Here is a 7,551-nt window from a genome sequence, read left to right on the forward strand (position 1 = left end):
GCGATCTACAGATTCAATGCAATCCCCATCGAAATGCCAATATCATAGTTCACAGATATAGAAAAAATAATTATAACTTGCTTTGGAACTAGAAAAGAGCCCAAATAGCCAAAGCAATCTTAAGCAAAAGGAGCAAATCTGGAGGCATCACATTGCCAGACTTTGAACTATACTACAAGACTATAATAATCAAAACAACATGGTATTGGCACAAAAATAGAGACATAGACCAATGGAACAGAACAGAGAACCCAGATAAAAAACCATCCACATATAGCCAACTGATCTTTGACAAAGCAGACAGCAGTATACACTGGGGAAAAGAAGCCCTTTTCAATAAGTGGTGCTGGGAAAATTGGATAGCCACATGCAGAAGAACGAAACAGGATTCATATCTTTCACACTCACAAAAATTAATTAAAGTTGGATAAAAGACTTCAATGTGAGGCACAAAACCATAAGAATTCTAGAAGAAAATGTTGGAAAAACTCTTGTGGATATTGGCCTAGGCAAAGAATTTATGAAGAGGACTCCAATGGCAATCACAGCAACAAAAAATTAAATGAGACTCGATTAAACTAAAAATCTTCTGCACAGCTAAGGAAATAATCAACAGAGCAAATAGACAACCTATAGAATGAGAGAAAATATTCATAAGCTATACATCTGATAAAGGGCTAATAACCAAAATCTACAAATAACTCAAACAAATCAACATGATATAACAAACAACCCCATTAAAAAGTGGGCAAAAGAAATGAACAGAAGCTTTTCAAAAGAAGACAGACACATGGCCAATAAACATGTGAAAAAAACGCTCAACATCACTAATCATCAGAGAAGTGAAAATTACAGCCATTATGAGATATCACCTTACCCCAGTTAGAATGACTTTTATTTAAAAGTACAAAGACAACAGATGCTGGCATGGATGCAGAAAGAAAGGAATGCTTATCCACTGTTGGTGGGACTGCAAATTAGTACAACCTCTATCGAAAACAGTATGAAGATTCCTCAAAGAACTAAAAGTAGACCTACCATTGGATCCAGCAATCCCAATACTGGATATTTAACCAAGGGAAAAGAAGTCATTTTATCAAAAAGATACCTGCACTTGAATGTTTATTGTAGCACAGTTCACAATTGCAAAGATGTGAAATCAACCCAAGTGCACATCAATACATGAGTGGATCAATAAAATATGATACATGTATACTATGGAATATTACACAGTGATGATGAAGAATGAATTAATGCCTTTTGCAACAATTTGGATGGAACTGGAGACCATTATCCTAAGAGAAGTATCTAAAGAATGGAGAAATAAACACCACATGTGCTTGCTATTAAATTGGAACTAACCGATGAGCACGCTTGTGCACTGAAGGAAATAAAACTCAGTGGAAATCAAGCAGGAGGTAGGGGGGAAAAGGGAATGGGCAAGAACCTACCTAATGGGTACAAGGAACACCACTTGGGGGATGGGGACACTTATAACCCTGACTCAAGTGTAATAAAATTGATACATGTAACCCAAAACATTTGTACCCCTGTAATATTTTGAAAATTAAAAAAACAATAAAGAAGAAAAAAGTTATTTGAACTTAATGACAATGGAGACACAAGTTATCAAAACCTGTGGGACACAGCTAAAGCAGTCCTGAAAGGAAAGATTATTTGCATAAATGCCTATATCCAAAAGTCTAAAATATCACAAATAGACAACCTAATGAATGAACTCAGAGAGCTGGAAAAAGAAGAACAGACCGACCCCAAACCCAGCAGAAGAAGTGAAATCATTAAGATCAAATCAGAACTAAATGAAATTGACAACAGAGAAACTATACGGAAGATTAATAAAACAAAAAGTTGGTTCTTTGAAAAAATAAACAAAATTGGCATGCCTTTGGCTAGACTAACAAAAAGCAGAAAAGAGAAATCTCTAATAAGCTCCATCAGGAACAACAAAGGAGAAATTACAACTGATCCCACGGAGATACAAGCTATAATCTATGAATACTACAAAAACCTTTATGCAGAGAAACTGGAAAATGAGGAGGAAATGAACAAATTCTTAGAAACACACAGCCTTCCTAGGCTCAACCAGGAAGAAATAGAATTCCTGAACAGAACAATATCAAGTACTGAAATTGAAACAGCAATAAAAAAACTTCCTAAAAAGAAAAGTCCCGGACCAGATGGTTTCATACCCGAATTTTGCCACACCTACAAAGAAGAATTGGTGCCTATCCTGCAGAAATTATTCCACAACATCGAGAAGGATGGAATCCTCCCCAATTAATTTTATGAAGCCAACATCACCCTAATACCCAAACCAGGAAAGGATGCAACAAAAAAAGAAAACTACAGACCAATATCCCTTATGAATATACCATGTTTTCCCCAGAATAAGACAGGGTCTTATATTTATTCTTTCTAAAGAAGACACCCTAGGGCTTATTTTTAGGGGATTTTTTTTTAAGTATGGTACAACAATCTACATTTATTCAAATATAGTTAAGTCATCTTCTTCTGGAGCATCATTATAATTCACCAAACCCGGAATTCCATCCTGAATTTCTTGCAACTCTATTTCCTTTAGAACCATTGGCCCCAATCTCTCATGTGGAGCAATAGAGCTCTCATGGGGCAGATGAGAAGGGCTGCTCATCTTCTTTACCACTCCACGACTCCACTACCACTTCTTTACCATGAATGGGTTGAGCAGATACACTGTGTAGCCACGCCCATCACTAGGTCTTATTTTCTGGATAGTGCTTATATTGCGCAAATGCTTAGAAATCCTGCTAGGGCTTATTTTATGGGTAGGTCTTATTTTTGGGGAAACAAGGTAGATGCAAAAATTCTCAACAAAATCCTAGCTAATTGAATCCAAATGCTTATCAAGAAAATAATCCATCACAACCAAGTGGCCTTCATCCCAGAGATGCAGGGATGGTTCAACATATGCAAATCTATAAATGTAATTCCCCATATAAACAGAAGCAAAAACAAAGACCATAAGATCCTCTCAATAGACACAGAAAACGCATTTGACAATATTCAACACCCTTTTATGATAAGAACGCTCAACAAAATAGGCATAGATGGGGCTTACCTAAAAATGATACAAGCAATATATGACAAACCCACAGCCAATATCATACTGAATGGGGAAAAATTGAAAGCATTCCCACTTAGAACAGTAACAAGGCAAGGTTGTCCACTATCTCCACTTCTATTCAACATAGTGCTGGAAGTCCTTGCTATAGCAATCAAACAAAAGAGCAGAATTTATGGCATCCAAATGGGAGCAGAAGAGCTCAAACTCTCACTCTTTGTTGATGATATGATATTATATCTAGAAAACCCCAAGGATTAACCAAGAGACTCCTTGAATTGATAAATAAATTCAGTAAAGTCTCAGGATACAAAATCAATACACACATCAGAGGCATTCATATACGCCAACAACAGTCAAAGTGAGAACCAAATTAAAGACTTAATTTCCTTCAAAATAGCAACAAAGAAAATAAAGTACCTAGGAATATATTTAACTAAGGAGGTAAAAGACCTCTACAGGGAGAACTATGAAACACTGAAGAAGGAAATAGCAGAGGATGTAAACAGGTGGAAGACCATACCATGTTCGTGGGTCGGCAGAATCAACATTGTTAAAATGTCTATACTACCCAAAGTGATCTACAGAGCCAATGCAATCCTTATTAAAATACCATCATCATTTTTCACAGATATAGAAAAAATAATTTTATGCTTCATATGGTACCAGAGAAGACCCCTCATAGCAAAAGCAATACTAGGCAATAAAAACAAAATAGGAGGTATCAATTTCCCAGACTTCAAACTATACTACAAGGCTATAGTAATTAAAACAACTTGGGACTGGCACAAGAACAAGGACATTGACCAGTGGAATAGAACAGAGAACCCAGATAAAAAACCATCCTCATATACCCATCTAATCTTCGACAAAGCAGACAAAAACATACACTGAGGAAAAGAATCCTTATTCAATAAATGGTGCTGGGAAAACTGGATAGCCACATGTAGAAGACTGAAACAGGATCCACACCTTTCACCTCTCACAAAAATCAACTCATGCTGGGTAACAGACTTGAATCTTAGGTGTGAAACTATTAGCATTCTAGAGGAAAATGTTGGAAATACTCTTCTAGACATTGGCCTAGGCAAAGAATTTATGAAGAAGACCCCAAAGGCAATCACAGCAGCAACAGAAATAAATAAATGGGACCTGATCAAATTAAAAAGCTTCTGCACAGCCAAAGAAACTGTCAAGAGAGCAAACAGACAACCCACAGAATGGGAGAAAATTTTTGCAAGCTACACATCTCATAAATGGGTGATAACTAGTATTTATTTAGAAATCAGGAAAATCAGCAAGAAAAAATCAAACAACCCTATCAAAAAGTGGGCAAAGGACATGGACAGAAACTTTTTAAAAGAAGACAGAATAATGGTCAAAAAACATATAAAAAAATTCTCAACATCTCTTATTATTAGGGAAATGCAAATCAAAATCACAATGAGATATCACTTATCTCTAGTGTGAATAGCATTTATTAACAAGTCCCAAAACAATAAATGTTGGCATGGATGTGGAGAGATGGGAACACTCCTACACTGCTAGTGGGACTGCAAACTAGTTCAACCTCTGTGGAAAGCAATATGGAGATACCCTAAAGCGATACAAGTGGATCTACCATTTGATCTAGCAATCCCATCACTGGGCATCTACCTAAAGAACAAAAGTCACTCTATGAAAAAAACACCTGCACTTGAATGTTTATAGCAGCCCAATTCACAATTGCAAAGATGTGGAAACAACCGAAGTGCCCATCAATACATGAGTGGACTAATAAAATGTGATATATGTATACCATGGAGTACTATTCAGCTATAAGAAACAATGGTGATATAGCACCTCTTGTATTTTCCTGGATAGAGCTGGAACACATTCTATTAAGTGAAGTATCCCAAGGATAGAAAAATGCGCACCACATGTACTCACCAGCAAATTGGTATTAACTGATCAAGACCTAAGTGGACATATAGGAATCACATTTATTGGGTGTCGGGCATGTGTGTGGGGGAGGGGATGGGTATATACATACATAATGAGTGTGATGGGCACCAACTGGGGGATGGACATGCTTGAAGCTCTGACTCAAGGGGGGAGGGGAGCAAGGGCAATATACATAACCTTAACATTTGTACCCCCATAATATACTGAAAAAAATTAAAAAAGAAAAGAAAAAAAAATCAGCTGAGTGTGGTGGCATGTACCTGTAGTTCCAGCTACTCAGGAGACTGAGGCAGGAATACTGCCTGAGACCAAAAGTTCAAGGTTGCAGTGAGCAATGATCACTCAGCCTGGACGACAGAATGAGATCCCGTCTCAAAAAAAGTATATAGATAGATAGATAGATAGATAGATAGATAGATAGATAGATAGATAGATATAGATACACACACACACACACACACACACGCACACACACACACACAATATAAATATGATCATTCTAGATTCCTGGCACCTCTGTTATTCAACGCTGTGGCAATCATGGAGGTGCACTGCTCTGATCTTTCTAAAAGGAATGTGTGGATCAATTGTGAGGAGTGAAGTTAGCTCCGACTGTGAGCACTTCAGGATCCACTTTAGCTTTTGAGCTGAGGCCAGATTCTTCCTGGATAGCCACCAGTCAATGACTGAGCATGATAGAGGTACTAAGGTCTGTCCATTTCTGTCCAACATGAGATTCCTTTAATGAGGAATCTTTGCTCCAGAGCTGCCTGTTGGGTTGGCTGAGGCTTTGTCATATCTGTATGTGGCTTGAAGCTCTCCCTGCCCCAAACTTCTTCCTTCCCATTTATCTTTTTGCCAACATTTCCTACCAATGAACCTCTTGCACTCTTAACTGCATCTCAACATCTGCTTCCTGGAGGACCCAAATGACACAAACATGATTCTTTTATGCTCTCCTGACATGGATCCTGGGATCAAATCTCTAAGTTTATTCAGGGACTCAGAAATAATTTGCTAAGCATGGAGTAGCAAGGAAGAGGTCTCATATAGTTCTCAGAAACTACTTGGGCTTTGATCCTTTCCCAATAATATTAGTCCTACTCTTTAATATTTGGAAATTATTCTCCCTGATGTAAAAGATGGCAACCCAATAGGATTCAGGTTTCTCTCTGCCAGCACCATCTACTCCAAGGGATATATCTATTCTTCTGTGATTCTTATTTAAACTGATAAGAACAGATACTATACTTGATCTTAGCCAAAAGGCATAGAAGCAATTGGAGTTTTCTTAAGTGAGCATGGTTTAAAAATTGCCCTTAGCATAGTCCTTAGTGCTCCACTTTTTAATTTTCCGGACTAGAACTTCCAAATCATTAATAATACCTTACATTGTGGACACTTCAATAGTTTTACAAAGTACTTTCACATTTATTCTTTTACTAGATTCTTATAATAACCTCATGAAGGAGATGCACAGTCATAATAATAATAATGATCGTATTGATGATGAAACTACTGATGTTTAGTGTGTTCCAAAAGTTACGCAGCTATTGTGTACCAAATCTAAGGTTTGAAGCTAGCTCTTCTGAAGCATAACACAGTGCACTGTCTACTCTGTCACGCTGACTCTCAAGAGGTGGTTTGAGTTTGTTCTGGTGGTTTCAGTGAGTCTGACTTGAATCCCCAGATGTGCAGACGTGGCACTGGGTTCTCAGAAGGCTTTCCATGTATTTTGGCAACACACCCAAGGAAGACTACATACTTCTGAATCAGCTACATGGGACTGGCCTGTGCCCTCTCCTTTCTATCCAGCAGGGACCACTACACTAGCTGTTGGTGTCTGCAAAGACATAGCCTATATTGCCATGAAGTGCTGGCAACTTCAGATGTCTGGCCTTACCACCCACAGAAAGGTGGCCAATGATAGGCTTCTTGGTGCTATTTTTCCTCCTTCTTCTTAACCCTGAGCTATTTTTATTCATTCACCACCCTCACAACCCTGGTTTTAATTTCTGTCTGCTTTCTGATTCTGGCTTCCCTTTTGGATTTTTTTCTTGCTTCCTGCAAAGAATCCCTCTTTCTTTTCTAGCAGGTTAGCTCAGACATGATTCCTCACCCTGCAAACTCTCCTGAAGCCAGACCAGCTTGAACAGCATTCCCAAGGGTGAGTGTCTAGGGCAGGAAAGCAAACATAGATATGCCCATCAGGCTGTCAGAAGCCTTCTTATATTACCCATAACCTTTGAATATCAAAATAAATGGCTATCTCAACAATTGTGCCCCAAGTAGCTCACGAAGCTGACCTTTTGAAACTTCATTCACTGCAAAGTCCTGGCCACTTTCTCCCCCTCCATGTGTCATTTGCTGCTGGACACTTGGTCTTTTCTCTGAGAAGGAGAAGAGAGAAGGAAAACTTGAGTGAGTATAGGTTATTTTCTCCAATACCATTTTTTACAAGTATAAAAGCAAAGTGTTAAGAGAAT

The 7,551-nt window shown here is 38.1% G+C and overlaps 1 pseudogene; it reads right to left on the reverse strand.

Moving 5' to 3' along the window:
• Positions 1 to 6,202: 6,202 nt before the first annotated feature.
• Positions 6,203 to 6,346, reverse strand: LOC142865977 (uncharacterized; annotated as a pseudogene).
• Between the last annotated feature and the right edge of the window lie 1,205 nt (positions 6,347 to 7,551).

This window comes from Microcebus murinus, chromosome X (assembly GCF_040939455.1).
Source record: "Microcebus murinus isolate Inina chromosome X, M.murinus_Inina_mat1.0, whole genome shotgun sequence".
NCBI classification, from domain to species: Eukaryota; Metazoa; Chordata; class Mammalia; order Primates; family Cheirogaleidae; genus Microcebus; species Microcebus murinus.